Here is a 19,526-nt window from a genome sequence, read left to right as displayed (position 1 = left end):
GCTTCTAGATAAGTTCCTTGGGGGGGGTCTAGTTTCCAAAATGGGGTCACTTGTGGGGGAGCTCCAATGTTTAGGCACACAGGGGCTCTCTAAACACAACATGGGGTCCGCTAAAGATTGGAGCCAATTTTTCATTCAAAGTCAAATGGCGCTCCTTCCATTCCGAGCCCTGCCGTGCGCCCAAACAGTGGTTTACCCCCACATATGAGGTATCAGCGTACTCAGGACAAATTGGACAACAACGTTCGTGGTCCAGTTTCTCCTTTTACCCTTGGGAAAATAAAAACAATTGTTGCTAAAAGATCATTTTTGTGACTAAAAAGTTAAATGTTCATTTTTTACTTCCATGTTGCTTCTGCTGCTGTGAAACACCTGAAGGGTTAATAAACTTCTTGAATGTGGTTTTGAGCACCTTGAGGGGGTGCAGTTTTTAGAATGGTGTCACTTTTGGGTATTTTCAGCCATATAGAACCCTTAAACTGACTTCAAATGTGAGGTGGTCCCTAAAAAAAAAAAAATGGTTTTGTAAATTTTGTTGTAAAAAAATGAGAAATCACTGGTCAAATTTTAACCCTTATAACTTCCTAGCAAAAAAAAAATTTGTTTCCAAAATTGTGCTGATGTAAAGTAGACATGTGGGAAATGTTATTTATTAACTATTTTGTGTCACATAACTCTCTGGTTTAACAGAATAAAAATTCAAAACGTGAATGAAAAGTGCGAAATTTTCAAAATTTTCGCCAAATTTCCATTTTTTTCACAAATAAACTCAGAAATTATCGACCTAAATTTACCACTAACATGAAGCCCAATATGTCACGAAAAAAAACAATCTCAGAATCGCTAGGTCAGAATTGCAAAAAACGGCCAGATCATTAAGGCCAAAATAGGCTGGGTCATGAAGGGGTTAATGATACTGAGAATCCACGGACTAGTGGTGATCTGCAACCAGGCCGGGTAGAAGGCTAAAAGCCTACCGCCCACCTGGACCGCCAGTAATTGAGGCTTTTTAGAGTCCCGAGAGGAATTAAACATATATCCTCTACCTCTTCTTCTGTTGGTGTTATATCTGGTTGATTCTCTATTTGAATCTGTCAGATCTTCTGCGATAAGACCATCCTCTGTTGTAATCTCGCCTATAAAAGGGTTTTCTCAAAAGAGGGAACCGCTTGTTACTGTCACCCGCCTTTTCCAGTAGCTCATCTAGCACCGGTCCAAACAAATGAACACCTTCACAGGGGATGCCACACAGCTTTGATCTGTCGTGTAAGTCACCTGGCCAACATTTTATCCAAAGTGCTCTACGGGCTGCGTTAGACAAGGCTGAGGACCTTGCGGCCAGCCTAACAGAATCCGCTGATGCATCCGAAAGAAAAGCTGCTGCATCTTGAATCATCAACATAGAAGATAAGGTTCCTAGGAATGAGATCCTTTCTTTGAGTTGGTCTTCTAGGTAGCCCAGCCACACCATGAACGACCGGGCTGTGCAAGTGGCCGCAATTGCCGGCCTCAGGGATCCCGCTGAGGTTTTCCAAGCACCTTTAAGGAACACGTCAGCTTTCCTATCTAGCGGGTCATTTAGATTCCCTAAATCCTCAAATGGAAGAGAAGTTTTTTTGCATGCCTTGGCCACTGCTGCATCCAATTTCGGGACCTTGTCCCATGAGGATGAAGCCTCCTCCTTGAAAGGATACCTCCTTTTGAATGCTAGTGGAAGCGACCCCTTCCTTTCCGGTTTCTTCAATTCTTTTGTAATCAGCGACTTAATTTTATCCACTACTGGAAAAAAACCTTCGGGATTTACGATCTATGCCCTTGAACATTATGTCCTGAATGGAACATTCTGACTGGGTCTCTTCAATCCCCATAGTGTTGTTGACGGCTTTGACTAGGTGATTAATCCTATCCAGTGACAGACAAGCTCGGCTAGATTCTATGTCCTCTGATGAAGATGAGGGAAGAGAATCCGAGCTCACACCACCTGTGTCTGAATCCACATCTGAGGCTGGGGATGAAATCTCCTTCCTCTTTTTGGAAACTGTCTTCTGAGACCTGGATCTCATGGAATCTCTGACCTCCTGTTTAACCATCTCTCTAAGGCCGGCGTCACACTGGCGAGTTTTACGGACGTAAGAGCGCAGAAATTACGTCCGTAAAACTCGCAAAATAAACGGCACAATTATTCTCAATGGGGCTGCTCCTATCAGCCGTATATTACGGTTCAGTATTATACGGCTTTCTACGGCCGTACAAATTCGCAGCATGCTGCGTTTGTCAGCGCATTGCGCAAAAAAAAAAAAAAAAAAAAAAAAAAAAAAAAAAAAAAAATCGCCAGTGAAAGTCTATGGGGGCGAGAAAAATACGGATTCCACACGGACCAGCAGTGTGACTTGCGAGAAATACGCAGCGGTGTTAGTGAAAAGTCGGTAATTCAATTGCCGACTTTTCATTTCTCCTGCAAAAATCTGACAGGATATGAGACATGGTTTACATACAGTAAACCATCTCATATCCCCTTTTTTTTTTTTTGCATATTCCACACTACTAATGTTAGTAGTGTGTATGTGCAAAATTTCAGCTTTGTAGCTGCTAAAATAAAGGGTTAAATGGCGGAAAAAATTGGCGTGGGCTCCCGCGCAATTTTCTCCGCCAGAATGGTAAAGCCAGTGACCGAGGGCAGATATTAATAGCCTAGAGAGGGTCCATGGTTATTGGCCCCCCGTGGCTAAAAACATCTGCCCCCAGCCACCCCAGAAAAGGCACATCTGGAAGATGCGCCTATTCTGGCACTTGGCCACTCTCTTCCCATTCCCTGTAGCGGTGGGATATGGGGTAATGAAGGGTTAATGCCACCTTGCTATTGTAAGGTGACATTAAGCCAGATTAATAATGGAGAGGCGTCAATTATGACACCTATCCATTATTAATCCAATTGTATGAAAGGGTTAAAAAACACACACACGATTTAAAAGTATTTTAATGAAATAAACACAGGTTGTTTTAATATTTTATTGCTCTCTCAATCCATTTGCAGGCCCTCGCTTGGCAAAATAATAAACGCACAAGATACATACCCTCAGCTGAACCGTCACGTCCCACGATGTAATCCATCTGAAGGGGTTAAAATAATTTACAAGCAGGAGCCCTGCTAATGCAGCTGTGCTCCGTGCCTGTAATTCCCCGGCGAATGAATGAAATTACGTCATTGACCTACATTTCCTTCAGTCGCGGTGATGCGCCCCCTGGTGGATGTCCTCATATGACCTGGAGCGTGGGAAAAAGTTCCCAGGCTGCAGTTCATGAGAACATCCAGCAGGGGCGCATCACCGCGACTCAATGTAAGTACAGATCCAGCTTTCCTTTCAGCACCCGGGGGATTACAGGCACGAGCGAGTGGTTTATCGCAGCTCGTGCCTGTAATATTAGTTAACCCCTTCAGATGGATTACCTCGTGGGACGTGATCGGACATCAGAAGGTATGTATCTTGTGTGTTTATTATTTTGCCAAGCGAGGGTCTGCAAATGGATTGAGAGAGCAATGAAATATTAAAACAACCTGTGTGTTTATTTCATTAAAATACTTTTAAAGTGTGTGTGTGTGTGTGTGTGTGTGTGTGTGTGTGTGTGTGTGTGTGTGTGTGTGTGTGTGTGTTTTTTAACCCTTTCATACAATTGGATTAATAATGGATAGGTGTCATAATTGACGCCTCTCCATTATTAATCTGGCTTAATGTCACCTTACAATAGCAAGGTGGCATTAACCCTTCATTACCCCATATCCCACCGCTACAGGGAGTGGGAAGAGAGTGGCCAAGTGCCAGAATAGGCGCATCTTCCAGATGTGCCTTTTCTGGGGTGGCTGGGGGCAGATGTTTTTAGCCACGGGGGGGCCAATAACCATGGACCCTCTCCTGGCTATTAATATCTGCCCTCAGTCACTGGCTTTACTACTCTGGCGGAGAAAATTGCGCGGGAGCCCACGCCAATTTTTTCCGCGATTTAACCCTTAAATTTAATAACTACAGCGCCAAAATTTTGCACATACACACTACTAACATTAGTAGTGTGGAATATGCAAAAAAAAGGGGGATATGAGATGGTTTACTGTATGTAAACCATGTCTCATATCCTGTCGGGTATGGGAAGGAGAAAGAAAAAGCCGGTAATTGAATTAGCGGCTTTAATGCTATCTGGCGCTGCATTAAATATAAATATACATATATAGGTGTCTCACTGACATATATATATGTATATATACCTATTCTATGTGTATATATCTACTCTATTCTAGCCTGTCAGTGTGATTTTACTGTACACCGCGCTGAATTACCGGCTTTTCAAAGGACACCGGTGTGTAAAAATCGGACAGTACTCGCATGGTGCGAGTGCTCTGCGATTTTTTTCTCGCACCCATTGACTTGCATTGGCGAGTCTCGTCTGAGAATCGCAGCAATACGCAGCTTGCTGCGATTTTTTTCTCAGTCCGATTTCGGCTGAGAAAAAAAAAAAAATCGCAAATGAAAAGACACCTATTGAATAACATTGGTCCGAGTGCAATCCGATTTTTTTATCGGAATGCACTCGTCCGTTTTCCTCGCCAGTGGAAATGAGCCCTTAGCCGGAGACTCCTTACGGCTTGAGGACTTGACTGATTTCTGAGCCCCTTTAGCTCCACCAGCGCAACTACTGCCACTAGACCGCCGCTGGGAGGTCACCTGAGGCTCTTCCAACTGCTGCTGCTGTTGCCTGTCCAGCTGCGGTGCTCCTTCTGGCGATTTCATCACGAAAAACGGATCAGGAACACCTTACAGCTGTCATGTGCTGCCATAAAATATGCCCCCATGGTACCACCCCCGGATGGGGGACAGCAGGATTTCCGGGTGGTGCGTCCAGTACCGAGCGCTGATAGGGCATGCTTCCAGGGTCGCGCCTCCACCCCCTCCCGAGATCAAGCACGGTCCAGACATCAGGGCGCCGCCACTGACCGGGACGGCGCTACTGCGCATGCTCGGTCGCATCAGGCCGCGCCGCCCAGCCGCAGCATCCAGAAACGTCACATCCGGTCGCGACCGCGGCCCTGCAAGCCGACGCGCGACCGAGGAGGCCAGCACCGCCCGGAACAAGCGCACCTGCATCAGGCAGCGGACATATCTCTAGAGGCCCCAGCAGACACGACCCCGGCAAAACACAGCCCCGCATACTTACCAGGTACGTGCGCGGCCCACATCAGAAGTCAGCCTATGCAACCTGAGGCCGCTTCTCACTGCTGTCACCGACACTAGACAGTACCCCTGCCGTGTGGTGCTTCCACAAACTGATCAGGCCAAGATAGGGGACCCCCGCCGGCCTGTCAGGAGTGGGATATCTTCGACCCTCTTAGGGTCTGCCTGAAGAGGTTCCCCTGTCAGGGACAGGAAACCAACTGACAGGGGAAAGAGGTGCCGCCCTTTTGTGTCTGAGGTTTCCTGTCCCTGAAGGGCGGATTCCCTCTCTCGTGGTGCTGTCATGGCGACTGAATAAATCACCTGTCAGTGAGAAGATGCCAGGGACCACGCCGGGAGCAAGTTAGTATAATGTGGACTTTAGGGTGAGCATTGCGCGATATTAACCTGTCCGAGTTCCACCTCGGGGCCTTCTGCGTCCTCTGCCTGTGACGTTCAGGTCAGAGGGCGTGATGACGCGATTAGTGTGCGCGCCGCCCTGTGCCTGAACTGTCACTGCGGAGGACGCGGAAGACACAGCAGCACCCAGCGGTGGAACGCGGACAGGTGAATATCGCAAGTGCCGGGGGCCTGCTCAGGACAAGAGAGGAGTATGTGATTTTCTTTTTTTTTTTTTTTATCGCAGCAGCTGGCTATGGGGCAAATTGTTTCTATGGAGCATCTTATGGGGCCACATCAACCTATGCAGCATTGTACAGGGCACATTATCTATGGAGCATCTTATGGGGCCCATCAAACTTTATGGAGCATTTTATGGGGCATATTTTATTATGGAGCATCTTATGGGGCCATCATGAACTGTATGGAGAATTATATGGGGCTCCTGATTCAATATGGATATTCAAAAACACGTAACCTACTGAGGTCTCAATTAATTTTACTTTTATTGGTATCTATTTTTATTTTTGAAATTTACCAGTAGCTGCTGCATTTCCCACCTTAGGCTTATACTCGAGTCATTAAGTTTTCCCTGTTTTTTTGTGGCAAAATTAGAGGTCTCGGCTTCTACTCGAGTATATACGGTACCCTATTGGAATAAATATGCTAGAAATAGGAGAAAACCACTATGGCCAAATAGAGATGTAAGGGGTGCAATAAGTGGCAAAAAGAAAGCATTTAGAGAATTAAAGCAAGTAGGTAGTGATGAGGCATTAAATACAGAAAATTAAATGAATTCTGTAAAAAGCAAATCAAGGCACCAAACCTTGAGGCAGAGAGACTCATTGCCAGAAAGAGTAAAAATTATCCCAAATTATTATGTAACCCCTTCACGACCTGGGGTATTTTCGTGTTTGTTTTTCGCTCCCCTCCTACACAGAGCCGTAACTTTTATTTTTCTGTCAATATGGCCATGTGAGGGCTTATTTTCTGAGGGACAAGTTGTACTTTTGAATGACATCATTGGGTTTTGCATGTTATGTAGTAGAAAACGGGGAAAAAAATTCCAAGTGTGTTGAAATTGCAATCCCACACTTTTTGGTTTGGCTTTTTTACTAGGTTCAGTAAATGCTAAAACTAACCTGCCATTTTGATTCTCCAGATCATTACGAGTTCATAGACACCAAATAGGTCTAGGTTCTTTTTTTATCTAAGTGAAAAAAAAAAAAAAAAAAATCCAAACTTTGCTAAAAACAAAAAACAATTGCGCAATTTTCTGATACCCTTGGCTGGGTTTAATGACAGCAAAATCACAACTGGCATCAAGCCCTGGGGTTAAGGTACCGTCACATTAAGCGACGCTGCAGCGATATCGACAACGATGCCGATTGCTGCAGCGTCGCTGTTTCGTCGTTGTGTCGTCGCTGGAGAGCTGTCACACAGAGAGCTCTCCAGCGACCAACGATGCCGAAGTCCCCGGGTAAACATCGGGTTACTAAGCGCAGGGCCGCGCTTAGTAACCCGATGTTTACCCTGGTTACCAGTGTAAATGTAAAAAAGCAAACACTACATACTTACATTCCTGTGTCTGCTTCGTCCCCCGGCCTCAGCTTCCCTGCACTGTGTAAGCGCCGGCCCTAACAGCAGAGCGGTGACGTCACCGCTGTGCTCTGCTTTATGGCCGGCACTGACACATTCAGTGCAGGAAGCTCTGAGCAGCCGCGCGGATGCCGGGGGACGTGACAGACATCAGAGGGTGAGTATGTAGTGTTTTTTTTTTTACTTTTACAATGGTAACCAGGGTAAATATCGCGTTACTAAGCGCGGCCCTGCGCTTAGTAACCCGATATTTACCTTGGTTACCATTGTAAAACATTGCTGGCATCGTTGCTTTTGCTGTCAAACAACGATACACTCCGATCTGACGACCAAATAAAGTTCTGGACTTTCAGCAACGACATCACAGCAGGATCCAGATCACTGCTGCATGTCAAACAACGATATCGCTATCCAGGACGCTGCAACGTCACGGATCGCTATCGTTGCAAAGTCGTTCAGTGTGAAGGTACCTTTAGTAATGGAGAGATGTGTATCAGACACTCCCATTACTAACCCAGTAATCAAAAAATAAAAGATGCACAAAAAATACTTTATTTGAATAAAGACTCCCTCCACACCATTCAGAATTCAACAATTTATCAAAGAGAAAAAAAAAAGAAAAAAAAAAAAAAAATCAGATGCAGATCCGCAGTATACCAACGATTCTTAAGTAGTCCAAAAAAGGATACCTGAACTACTTCAGATTCATTGCATTACTTCAAACCTGAATGGACATTTTTTTTTTTTTTTTTTAATAAATTGGTGAACAAGGGATAGTGTAGGTGAGTTTTTATTCAACTAAAGTGTGCGCTTTTATTTTTGATTAATGGGTTAGTAAATGGGGGTGTCTGATAGACATCTCTCCATTACTAACCCCAGGGGTTGATGGCAACTTCTTGACAAATTGCAGCGGTCATCAACCCCAACTACCATTACTCTGATTTGCCCTGGGGCAGTGGCAATGGGAAGAGCCAGGCAACACGTCAGAATTGGCGCATCTCATGTGATTCACCAATTCTGGGGTGGCTGCAGGCTTTTTATTTTTAGGCTGGGATGGGCACAACAACAAGGGACCTTTTCAGCCTAGTAGTATCATTCCCCAGCTATCTGCTTTACTTTGGCTGGTTATCAAAACTAGGGGGCACCACACTTTTTTAAATGTCTATTAAAACCATGCTAAAAACACCTGGGAAAATTCTGCACTGAAGACTGAGCGTTCCCTCAGGAGAAATTGACATGCTGTGGATAGGTAACCCGCACCACAGGGGAGTATACACAGCACTAAAAAAAATAAATAAATAAAACCACCACAACTTTGCATGGGACTTTTTTTTTTTTTTTTTTTTAAACCATCCACTGTGCTTGTACTATACAACACAGTGACAATACACCCGTGTTCTGCACGTGGCATTAGTAATCGTGGGCACACAGACTAACAGCTGCAGGGCCTCGAGCGTGGTGTTCAAGCACCCAATACTCAAGCAAGTAACGAGCATACCCACGCACCCTGATGCTTGATCGAGTATTTAGCAGTGACGAGCACGCTTGCTCATCACTAGTTACGAATTGTCTGTTCTATTCCTGCTTTAAGTTACATAGTTATTAAGGTTGAAGGAAGACTGTAAGTCCATCTAGTTCAACCCATAGCCTAACCTAACATGCCCTAACATGTTGATCCAGAGGAAGGCAAAAAAAAACCATGTGGCAAAGAGTAACTCCACCATGGGGAACAAAATTCCTTCCCGACTCCACATACGGCAATCAGACTAGTTCCCTGGATCAACGCCTTATCAAGGAATCTAGTGTATATACCCTGTAACATTATACTTTTCCAGAAAGGTATCCAGTCCCCTCTTAAATTTAATTAATGAATCACTCATTACAACATCATACGGCAGAGAGTTCCATAGTCTCACTGCTCTTGCAGTAAAGAATCCGCGTCTGTTATTATGCTTAAACCTTCTTTCCTCCAGACGTAGAGGATGCCCCCTTGTCCCTGTCTCAGGTCTATGATTAAAAAGATCATCAGAAAGGCCTTTGTACTGTCCCCTCATATTTATACATTAAAATAAGATCACCCCTTAGTCTTCGTTTTTCCAAACTAAATAGCCCCAAGTGTAATAACCTATCTTGGTATTGCAGACCCCCCAGTCCTCTAATAACCTTGGTCGCTCTTCTCTGCACCCGCTCCAGTTCAGCTATGTCTTTCTTATACATTGGAGACCAGAACGGTGCACAGTATTCTAAGTGTGGTCGAACTAGTGACTTGTATAGAGGTAAAATTATGTTCTCCTCATGAGCATCTATGCCTCTTTTAATACATCCCATTATTTTATTTGCCTTTGTAGCAGCTGCCTGACACTGGCCACTGAATATGAGTTTGTCATCCACCCATACACCCAGGTCTTTTTCATTGACGGTTTTGCCCAGAGTTTTAGAATTAAGCACATAGTTATACATCTTATTACTTCTACCCAAGTGCATGACCTTACATTTATCCCCATTAAAGCTTATTTGCCATTTATCAGCCCAAGCTTCCAGTTTACATAAATCATCCTGTAATATAAAATTGTCCTCCCCTGTATTGATTACCCTGCAGAGTTTAGGGTCATCTGCAAATTAGCCAGATTACTTACGGTAATGCTCTTTTAATGAGTCCATGACAGCACCCACTGGAGAGATAGGGATCCGCCCCAAGGAACAGGAAACCTACAGAGACATAAAAGGGGGCGGTCCCCCTCTCCTCAGTTTAATTTCAGAGTACCCGGAGGACCGCCAGTGTTAGTCAACCATCACAATGTATCATCAGAATATAAACTTCATAGAAGTAATTACATTGGCTTTTATTAGGGAGGGATGTGACTGGGTGCTGTCATGGACTCATTAAAAGAGCATTACCGTAAGTAATCCGGCTATTTACCCTTCGCCATGACAGCACCCACTGGAGAGATTTCCAGAGACCAACACCTAGGGGGGGACCACCGTGCTGAGGATAGTCCTGCCAAAGTGTAGGTCAGAGTCGGAAGACAGGTCAAGCCTGTAGTGATTATAGAAAGTGGAAGGAGCCAACCAAGTTGCAGCCTTACATATATCCTCGATTGGCACGTTCCCTTTTTCGGCCCAGGAAGAAGCCATGGCTCTGGTGGAATGTGCTTTGATACCCTCCGGAGGTTCTTCATTTTTCATGGAATAGGCCAACCGGATAGCGTCTCTTATCCACCTGGATAATGTTGCTCTTGTGACTCCATATCCTTTCTTTTTGCCCTGGAAGGATATGAACAGAGCCCTACTCTGCCTCCAACTACTAGTTTTCTCAATATATTGCAAAACTACTCTCCTGACATCTAGAGTATGAAATTTTTGTTCTTCAGGAGTAGAGGGGTCTTTAAAGAAAGTAGGAAGATGTATCTCTTGTGACCTGTGGAACTTCCCTGCTACCTTAGGAAGGTATAAGGGGTCCGGTTTTAAGATTAGTCTGTCATGAAATGTGAGAAGGTAAGGTTGATCTATCGACAAGGCCTGAATGTCGCTGACTCTTCTAGCCGATGTTAAGGCTACTAAGAAGGCTGTTTTTAACGACAAGTGTTTCAAAGATGCTGTGTCTATAGGCTCAAACAGAGATTCTGTTAGAGAGTCTAAGACTAGATTTAGATCCCAAGGAGCTACCCTAGGTATGTGGACAGGAGTAACTCGTTCACAGGCCGTGATGAAGCGGGATACCCATTTATTACCAGCAATATTATGGCCATAGAGGGCACCCAGAGCGGACACCTGGACCTTTAGTGTGTTAACTGACAGACCTAACTCTTTCCCTTTCTGTAGAAATTCTAGTATAGATTTTATGAGGACTTCAGAGGGGTCTGAACTAGTATGGAACTGAAGAAACTTCTTCCACACTTGGGTGTAAATTTTTGTTGTAGATGGTTTCCTGCCAAGCAGGAGTGTATCAATTAGGCCTTTTGAAAACCCCCTGGAATTTAATATCTGCCTTTCAAATTCCAGGCCGTCAGGTGGAGGCTGTCCACCTGAGGGTGGAAGAAAGGTCCCTGAGAGAGAAGGTTTGGGATTGAGGGAAGGACCCAAGGATCCGTCACCGACATTGACCGCAGGCACAAGAACCATGGTCTCTTGGGCCAGAATGGTGCTATCAGTATTATCCTGGCCTGCTCTTCCCTGATCTTCCGTATTACTTGTGGAAGCAGAATTATTGGAGGGAAAGCATACGCTAGCTTGAATTGCCAGGGTGTTTGAAGAGCATCTAGAATGTCCGGGTGATCTGCACGGGACCGAGATGCGAATTTCTGGACTTGTTTGTTTTGTAGCGAACAGGTCTATTTGGGGCTTGCCCCATAACAATGTTATTTTGTGGAAAATGTGAGGATTGAGACACCATTCTCCTTGATGAAGAGTGTGTCGACTTAGAAAGTCAGCTTGTTGATTGTCCTCTCCTTTGATGTGGACTGCCGAGAGGGACAACAGATGCTTTTCGGCCAGGATTAAGGTACTGTTTGCGGAAGACATTAGAGCGTCTGATCTTGTGCCGCCTTGTTTGTTTAAATACGCCACTGTCGTAGTGTTGTCTGAACAGATTCTGACGTGGCTTCCTCGTAGCTGTGGGAGAAATTGACGCAGTGCATAGTTTACCGCATTCAATTCTTTCAGGTTTGATGAATATAAATCTTCATTCTTATCCCAGGTTCCCTGGCAGAATTATCTCCCATGTGTGCGCCCCACCCGTGGGGACTAGCGTCCGTAGTTATCGTGTGGGATGGTGATATTACCCAAGGGACACCCCCCGCTAGGTTGTCTTTATCTAGCCACCACTCTAAGGAGGAGAAGACTTTCTCGGATAAAGTTATTTTCGATTCAAGGTGCCCCAGAAATTCTCTCTGTTCCCGAAGTATCTGATGTTGTAATGTTCGGGTATGAAGTTGTGCCCACTGAACGGCTGGAGTACAGGAGGAGAGGGATCCTAGCAAGGACATTCCTGCTCTCAGGGACATTTGAGGTTTGTGAATGGCCGCCACTACTTTACCCTCTATAAGAAATATTTTTTTCTTGGGGAAGTAGACATTTTTGCTTTATGGAATCTAGATTGAACCCCAAAAATGTCTGAAGAGAGAGTGGGATGAGTCTGGATTTTTTATAGTTGACGATCCAGCCCAGGCTTTCTAAGGACGAGACAGTGTCAGCTAATCGTTCCGCACACTGAAGGGACGAATTTCCTACAACTAAAAAATCATCTAAGTAGGGAATGATTAATGTGTCTCTCTGGCGAAGGTAGGCCATTACTTCTAACAATACCTTCGTGAAGATCCTGGGTGCCGTGGAGAGACCGAAGGGCATGGCTGTATACTGGAAATGATGAATCTCCCCCTCAAGAGTTACTGCCACTCTTAAGTATTTTTGATACCTACTATGGATAGGGAGATGGTAGTAGGCATCTTTTAAATCAATGCCGCCCATTCTACAATTTGGGAAAAGGAGCTTAATGGCCGATCTAATAGACTCCATTTTAAACGTATAATTTTTAATAAACGTATTGAGTTTTTTAAGATTTATAATTGTTCGAAATGAACCATCGGGTTTAGGGATTAAAAATAACGGAGAGTAGAACCCTTTACCCTCTTGTCCCTTTGGCACCCTAACTAAAACATTTTTAACTATAAGACTTCTAATTTCCAGTTCAAGGGCCTTCTGTTGCACTGGTGAGGAAAGGGCTGTTAAAATAAAGGAATCATGGGGAATTTGGAGGAATTCTATTTTCATTCCTTCCTTAATATTTAGCACCCAGGAACTTGACGTGATTTTTCGCCATTGGGGAAAGAAAAATTTTAACCTACCCCCTACTGGGGTGTCTGGTGTTTCAGAGTTTATTGTCTCTACGGAAGGGGGGGCCTTTAAACATAGTGCCACCCTGTTTTCCCTCTCTTGTGGCCCATCGTGACGATCTTTCATTTTGTGTTCATTTCCCGAACGGCCTCTTCCTAAAGGTCTTCCTATAGAAAGGAATTGAGGGGTCAGGGAAGGCTTTTTTGAGGAGCTCGTCTAATGCTTTCCCAAACAAAAACTCACCCTCACATGGAATAGCACAGATCTTAGCCTTTGACTGCGTATCCCCCTTCCAGCTCTTCATCCATAACGCATGTCTGGCATTATTAATCAGACCGGCTGATCTTGCTGCAAGGCGAAGAGAGTCAGCTGAAGCATCGGCCATGAATGCTGCTGCACCTCTAATTAGTGGTATCGCATCCCACAATTTTTGTCTGGAGACCACCTGTTCGATCTGTTGATCCAGCTGATCAATCCAAACAAGCATGGATCTAGCAGTGCATGTACTGGCAATTGATGGTTTAAATATGCCCGTGGAAGCCTCCCATGATCGTTTTAGTGAGGATTCTGCCTTCCGATCTAGAGGATCAGAAAGTAGGCCCGCATCCTCGACTGGTAGAGCTGACTGTTTTGAGGTGGAGGCGACTGCAGCGTCCACCTTAGGGATTTTAGTCCATGAAATTAACTCCTCATCATTAAAGGGGTACTTCCTTTTGGAGGCTGACGGGAGAAAACCTCTCTGGTCCTGTTTCTCCCACTCCCTCTTTATCAGTGCCTTAACCGCAGGAATTACTGGGAATGCTCTTCTCTTCCTCTCTGCCAACCCTGCAAACATGATGTCTTGTGCAGTTTGGTCGTCTTTTGCATCCTCACAACCTATAGTATTCCGGATGGATTTTACTAGGTTGTCCACCCCATCAAGGGGAAAACAAGCTCGACCCTCAATGTCGGATTGTGTTGAGGAAGAGGATGACGACTGCGAGGAGTCTGAGTGGATAACGCCTTCCTCCTCGGACTCAGAGCTGGATATAGCCTTTTCTTTCCCAGATTTTTTAGGGGGGGGTACTGGCTTGTGAGATGGCCTGTAATTCCTCTCTAATTATGGCCCGTATATCTGTGACCGACATAGATGGACTCTGCATTGTTTCCGCCATACATTGATTGCAGAGTTTTTTTGGGTGGGAATCTGGGAGAGGCTCGTCACATAACGCACACTGTTTGTGCTTAGATTTCTGTCTCTTTTTGGCCTGGGAGAAGAAGACATTTGTGGAAAAGGGTGTCAGCTTTATAGGCAGAGGGGAAATTACATTCACCCAGTGAAGCTGTACGGTACCGAAATAGGAGGCTGCGACTTTCTGGATCTTGAATCCTTGGTCTCACTCCTATGGCTGGCATCTGAGGACCTTCTGCTGGCTGGCTCACCTGCTGGGTCCACTGTTTTTCCTGGGGACGACATGTTGCATCGCCTGTGCGTTTGCAACTTCCCCCTTTTTATAGGCCAAGATCCGGTCAGTTTCCCTTTTTTTTCTTTCCACAGCGGTGTACTGCGCATGCGCGAAACCGCGCTTTCCCTCACCGCTGTGTGAGTGACCCGGAAGTGTTCCCATACCTCCGGGTCAGTATGGGGATTCTTACACCGCTCCACGCATGTGCGGCCGCCATCTTATCCCGGCCTGCGCTATGGAGCGGTGTACCGGCTGCCGCTGCAGCTGTGCCGCAGATCCCGGACCCTCTTACCTGCTGGCCCGCATCTGGAGCCTCTTCAAGGCCGCACCTCTGCAGCGTTGCTCTGTGGAATCGGGCGGCGTCTTCCCGGACCCAGCCATCCCACATGCCGGACAGACGAGGGGGGGAGCCGTCTAACGGAGTCTCCCCCGACGCTGCTTCTGGACTGCATCCCCTGCCGTTCCCGCAGAAACCGCACAGGCGGATGCTCCTAGCCCAGGTATGATCTTCTGTAGTTTTCTCAGAGATCCTGTCCCCTGGGAACAGGAAACCTAAACTGAGGAGGAGAGGGGGACCGCCCCCTTTTATGTCTCTGTAGGTTTCCTGTTCCTTGGGGCGGATCCCTATCTCTCCAGTGGGTGCTGTCATGGCGAAGGGTAAAATTGAAATTCTACTCTGAATGCCCCCTACAAGGTCATTAATATGTTAAAAAGAAGAGGGCCCAATACTGACCCCTGTGGTACCGCACTGCTAACCGCAACCCAGTCCGAGTGTGCTCCATTAATAACCACCCTTTGTTTCCTATCCCTGAGCCAGCTCTCAACCCACTTACACATATTTTCCCCTATCCCCATTACTCTCATTTTATGTAACAACCTTTTGTGTGGCACCGTATCAAAAGCTTTGGAAAAGTCCATATACACTACGTCCACTGGGTTCCCTTGGTCCAGTCCGGAACTTACCTCTTCATAGAAGCTGATCAAATTAGTCTGACATGAACGGTCCCTAGTAAACCCGTGCTGATACTGGGTCATAAGGTTATTCCTCTTCAGATACTCCAGTATAGTATCCCTTAGAATGCCCTCCAGGATTTTACCCACAGTAGAGGTTAAGCTTACTGGCCTATAATTACCGAGTTCAGTTTTTGCCCCTTTTTTGAATATTGGCACCACATTTGCTATACGCCAGTCCTGTGGTACAGACCCTGTTATTATGGACTCTTTAAAGATTAAAAATAATGGTCTATCAATGACTGTACTTAATTCCTGCAGTACTCAGGGGTGTATCCCATCCGGGCCCGGAGATTTGTCAATTTTAGTTATTTTTAGACGCCGCTGTACTTCCTGCTGGGTTAAGCAGGTGACATTTAATGGGGAATTTTTATCACTAGTCATATTGGCTGCCATGGGATTTTCTTTTGTAAATACTGATGAAAAAAAGTCATTTAGCATATTGGCTTTTTCCTCATCCTCATCCACCATTTCCCCCAGATTATTCTTAAGGGGGCCAACACTGTCATTTTTTAGTTTCTTACTATTTATATAGTTAAAGAATATTTTGGGATTATTTTTACTCTCTCTGGCAATGAGTCTCTCTGTCTCAATCTTTGCTGCCTTGATTTGCTTTTTACAGAATTTATTTAATTTTCTGTATTTATTTAATGCCTCCTCACTACCTACTTCCTTTAATTCTCTAAATGCTTTCTTTTTGTCCCTTATTGCGCCCCTTACAGCTCTATTTAGCCATATTGGTTTCCTCCTATTTCTAGTATGTTTATTCCCATACGGTATATACTGTGCACAGGTCCTATCCAGGATGCTAATAAACGTCTCCCATTTTCTTTGTGTATTTTTGTGTCTCAGGATATCGTCCCAGTTAATTGCACCAAGATCCTCTCTCATCCGTTGGAAATTTGCCCTCCTGAAGTTTAGTGTCCTTGTCACCCCCCTACTACCCATCTTATTAAAGGTTACATGAAAACTTATTATTTTGTGATCACTATTCCCCAAGTGACCCCCAACCCTTATATTTGATATGCGGTCTGGCCTGTTGGTTAATATTAGGTCTAGCAGTGCCCCCCTCCTTGTTGGGTCCTGAACCAGTTGTGAAAGGTAATTGTCTCTCATAGTTGTCAAAAACCGATTACCTTTGCTGGAACTGCAGGTTTCTGTTCCCCAATCTATTTCAGGGTAGTTGAAGTCCCCCATAATAATGACTTCTCCTTGAGTCGCAGCTTCATCTATTTGCTTTACGAGGATATTCTCCATTGCTTCCATTAGTTTTGGAGATTTATAACAAACCCCTATCAGTAATTTATTATTTTTTCCCCCTCCCCTTATCTCCACCCACAGGGACTCTACATTTTCATTAAATTCACCTATATTATCACGCAGGATGGGTTTTAAGGAAGATTTTACATATAGACACACCCCTCCCCCTCGCTTATCTGTACGGTCATTTCTGAACAGGCTATAGCCCTGCAAGTTAACAGCCCAGTCATGGCTCTCATCCAGCCACGTCTCAGATATCCCCACCATGTCATAATTATGCTCCAACAACATTAGTTCTAATTCATCCATTTTGTTGGCGAGGCTTCTGGCATTAGTATACATGCACTTGATGTTACTCTCTGTACCTCTATTCTTTCTTAAATTACTAACTGTTCTAACCCCACCCCCCCCCCGGCCACCGCCACCCCCAACTTCCTTATTTGTGCCCAGGTCTATCTGCACTATCTTCCCCTCCTATAAAATGAATACCCTCCCCCCCAATCCCTAGTTTAAACACTCCTCCAACCTTCTAACCATTTTCTCCCCCAGCACAGCTGCCCCTTCCCCATTGAGGTGCAGCCCGACCCTAGCGTAGAGCCTGTAGCCAACTGAGAAGTCGGCCCAGTTCTGCAGGAACCCAAACCCCTCCTTCCTACACCAATTCTTGAGCCACTTATTAACCTCCCTAATCTCCCGTTGCCTCTCTGGCGTGGCACGTGGTACAGGCAGTATTTCAGAAAATACAACGTTGGAGGTCCTTGCTTTCAGCTTGCAGCCTAATTCCCTGAAATCATCTTTAAGGACCTTCCACCTACCTCTAACTTTGTCATTTGTGCCAATGTGCACCATGACCGCTGGGTCCTCACCAGCCCCTCCCAGTAATCTGTCCACCCGATCAGCGATGTGTCGGACTCGAGCGCCAGGTAGGCAGCACACCGTCCGACGATCCCTGTCTTTGTGACAGATTGCCCTATCTGTTCCCCTAATAATTGAGTCCCCCACTACCAGCACCTGTCTGGCCTGCCCTGCCCTGCTCTCCTATTTCCCTCCTTACTGGAGCAGTCACTCCTCCGGCTTTCAGAGGACATGCCTGGCTGCAGCAGTGCTACCCCTGTACTGGCACCCCCCTCATCTGCCAACTTAGCAAACTTATTGGGGTGTGCCAGATCAGGACTAGCCTCCCTGGCACTCTTCCCTCTACCCCGCCTTCTATCTGTCACCCAGTTGAAGTGAATCCATTTCATCCATTATAAATTTTAGGCTACTGTCAGTTTTTTGCCATCAGGCAGGATCCGTTGAATTTAAGAAAACGGACCCAGCGCAAAATGTGAAAAACTGAAGCGATGGATCGTTTTTGTTTTTTTTGTTAAACTGGGGATAGAGTAGAGTAGGAGAGAGAGATTCCAGAATGGAAAATGCATGAATTGTGTTGTTAAACACTGGATACAGTTCACCGGATTCGGTCATTCCACCTCACGTTTCATAAGTTTTTCGCCAGATCAGTCGCTGTGCGGTTTTCCACCGGAGAGAAAAAACGTTCCTCTGTACGTTTATCCCGCCCCCAGAAAACTAATTTTTGACAGATCCAACAAAAAAAAACAAAAAACGGATGAAACGTGTAGCCATCAGGCACAATCCGGCGCCAATACAACTCTTATGAGGAAAAAAAAAAAAAGGATCCGTTTATTGAAAAAAAAATCACCGGATTGTGCCTCATGGCAAAAAACTGATGTGTAATAGTAGCCTTATGCTTAAAACATACAACTCTGCCCTTCACCTCTCCAAACAAACATATTTCAACACCCTCATCACCTCACTAGCCAACAATCCTGAGTGTCTGACACTTTTCATTCCCTTCAATCCAAAAGTGCAGGACCCCCCAACCATGGAGCTAAGGCGATGACGATCTGGCCAATTATTTCAAAGGAAAAAAAAAAAAGTGACCATATCAGACAGGAAAATTTCTCCCAATCCCCTCATACCATATTCTGTCCTCCCTCACCCACTATGAGTTCAGAGACGCAGGTGGCAGACCAGAGTATACGCACACGCGGCGCATCTTTCCAGACCGCAGCATGTCTATTTACAATGCGGAGACACTCCATCCCCACAGCCTATCATTAGATGCAGTAAAACCGCATCTAATTATTAGTCACATGCGTAATAACTGCAGAAATGCAGCTTACTACACATATGTACTAATTTAAATAAGGCCTACCTTGTGATCTACAAAAGTTCGCATCCACTGCAGTTCTCGCGATAACTGAGCTGACCACGAGAACTGCCATGCACGTGACTGACGGGGTTATCTCCAGTCCCTAGGCAAGATCTAAGCTGTCCTCGAGAACTGCAGTGCAGGTGACCGCCGGAGACTGAGTTATTTCTGGTGGTCATCATCCAGATGTAGCAGAGCTGGAGTCGTCGTGGGACACTCGTTATTTAGGACTACGTCAGAACAGGAAATATTTGTGTTGGTTTAGTATTTTACTTTTATTATAGGAGATCGAGGGTGTCACGTGGATTAGCTGAATAATAAATGGGAAAACTGTGTGATGTTTTATTTCATTGAAAAACTTTATTCTGGCTGCGTCTTAAATGTAACAACTATAGGATTAGTAATGGATAGGTGTCTTATTGACACCTCTCCATTACTAAGCCAGGCTTGATGTAACCGGACACTACACAGGCGACATCAACCCCACAACTAATACCCCACTTGCCACGACTACAGGGCAAAAGGGAAGAAAGAGGCTAAGTGCCAGAGTTAGAGCATCTTAGA

At 45.3% G+C, this 19,526-nt stretch overlaps 1 protein-coding gene across 6 annotated transcripts in view; it reads right to left on the bottom strand.

Moving 5' to 3' along the window:
* The window catches only part of CCDC127 (coiled-coil domain containing 127), a 95,012-nt gene that overhangs the window by 73,833 nt on the left and 1,653 nt on the right, over positions 1–19,526 (bottom strand). The window lies entirely within an intron of this gene.

The sequence above is a fragment of the Ranitomeya variabilis genome, chromosome 6 (genome assembly GCF_051348905.1).
Source record: "Ranitomeya variabilis isolate aRanVar5 chromosome 6, aRanVar5.hap1, whole genome shotgun sequence".
Classification (NCBI taxonomy): Eukaryota; Metazoa; Chordata; class Amphibia; order Anura; family Dendrobatidae; genus Ranitomeya; species Ranitomeya variabilis.
Note: the sequence above shows the minus strand (reverse complement) of the source record. Positions and strands in the feature narration are given on the sequence as shown.